The sequence below is a fragment of the Nematolebias whitei genome, chromosome 5, assembly GCF_014905685.2.
Source record: "Nematolebias whitei isolate Nwh7 chromosome 5, NemWhi1, whole genome shotgun sequence".
Classification (NCBI taxonomy): domain Eukaryota; kingdom Metazoa; phylum Chordata; class Actinopteri; order Cyprinodontiformes; family Rivulidae; genus Nematolebias; species Nematolebias whitei.
The window spans coordinates 7,504,688-7,506,993 of NC_056502.1; positions in this window are offsets into that span (position 1 = coordinate 7,504,688).

Sequence of the window (2,306 nt, forward strand, 5' to 3'; positions counted from 1 at the left end):
AGTAAAAAAAAATATATATATATATATATATATATTTTTTTTTACTTGTCATATGTCTTACACAAGACACCGTGGAAGCATAAAGAATGACATGTTTGACTATCAAAGTCTTTAGCCCTAGATAGTTTAAATTTTCTAGTTTCAACAACTGGATATTTGCTTGAGGCTTAACTTTTAGTCTGCCTGTCTTGTTAGAAGTTTTTCTAATGAGCGAAAGACACAGGCTCGTGGTTACCATGACAACTACATGCCATTGGCAACAGCTTTATCCTTTTTGGGCCTATTTACACTTCAAAGGTTAATACTTTATGGAAGATTACTAAATTATGCTGTAATTTCACGCAGTACCTGCAATGGCACCTCTCAATTTTCGGAACTTTTCTAGTTGGATTCAACAATTTGACATGTAAATATGTGGCTCTACAGCTTTTGACATGAATGTGTGAAATAGACTAGCCAAATGAATTCTGCTACCAAATGTTTTTGTAATTTTTAGAGTTTTATAACATTAGGATGTTGCTGCACTGGAGACAAATGTAAAGTTGTGGATTGTTCTTGTGTTAAATAATGATGCATGTAATGCAACTGGTAGGTGGCCATATTGTACATAGTAATGCATCCTTTTCTTCTTTCATATTTATAACTCTTTTTTTAGGCCTACTTGTCCTTTTGTTAGATGACTCTTTATAAAAGCATGCTATGATTTTTCATTTTATACTAAAAGAACTTTGTTTTTATATTTTACCCCAAATAAACCACTGAAAAACATGTGCCTCAGAAACATTCTCATCATTGACAGAGACAGTGCTTACCTGATTAGCATCACCTTGTAAATATTTTGGTCAAGAACACATTTTTTGTTGTTTACTGTATAATTTACTTATTTCTAGTGATTTAAACGGTCATCAGATATGCTACATGTAGTGTATATACGCCAGTTTAGACGCACTATGCTGCACACATAACGATGTATAATGTAAGAAAAGTGGTTGTGAATAAGGAGCACATGCACTGAAGTTACATTTTTTCAGTCTGTCAATAAATACCTACCTGAACCTTCTGATGGTGTGTCTTTCATTGCTCATGAGAATTACATTTGTTTGAAAATCACTGAACAAATATGGAAAAATTAAAATATTTTTCTGTTCATAAACAGTTCAGGCAAGACAGCAGCTTTAAATTTTTTTTAAATTATTTCGTGCAAAACTGAAGCTGCTGAAGTCTTTGTGAGAAAAAAAAAACATGTTTTACTTAGAAATAACAAGACAGGCTGTGCTGTATTTTTGTAAAACAACAAAATACAGCTGGTGGACAGATATAAAACTGCACATCTGTCTTCATTTTTTTTGTTGTTTTCTTGTGAAAGAGAAGGACTGTGTGTGTTGAGCAACGCTTTGTTGACGGCCTGTTTTTACTACAGCTCCAAATGAAGAACAAAATAATGTTTTAGAAACGTTTAAAGGCATTTCTGCCACCGTTATAGCAACATGGTCAAAACTAGACGGAAAACATGAAATTGTGCCTCCCTGCTGGAAAATAAACGTTAAGCATTGAGATGCTCTTGTTTCACCTCACAGTTAAAATCTTAAAGTGCTTTGAGTGAAATCACTGAACAGAAAACAATTTTGCTTCTCATGCAGAATAACCCAGAAAATGAGGGGTGAGTGGGAGGGGGGCAGTGGTAATCACGTGTATGAGCAGAGATTTAAAGCCTTTTGGATTACCTCCGCTCGTCTCAATCTGTTATGTAGGTCTGTCTGGCGGGCGCTCTCGTCCGGCCCAGCCTGGCCTGTTATATTATCTATTTTAATAGAACTGTTCGCTCTCATTGGACAGAAAGCCAAAGAAGCAGATTAAAGTGTGTACACGCCACGCCCCCCCCCACACACACACACACACACTCTTTGGCGTGCACACACCACAGAGAAAACCGTGTGAAAATAGTTTCACTCCTCTGCTCAGGTGGTGGAGAAAATATAAAATCTGAGCACTGAACAGAAGAGCTGCATCTTCAGCTGGTTTTATTTTGAAAAGCCCAAATGGAGTCTAAGTGTATTTGATTGTATTTGTTTATTTATTACTCACATTGCACATTTTACTTAAACTGAAGATAAGTGAGTGTTTGCTTTTATAAAGTGTTTTAGGATGAATAGATTCAACTCAGTTTTTCCAGCTTTTGACCTGAATGAACCGTGGAAGTCTGCAGAAGGAAGTAAACTTTCAATAAAACGATAAACAAATGACAAGAGAGAAAACATTTTACTGGCAGAGGTGACAATTTAGTCATATTTACCATTATCACCCAC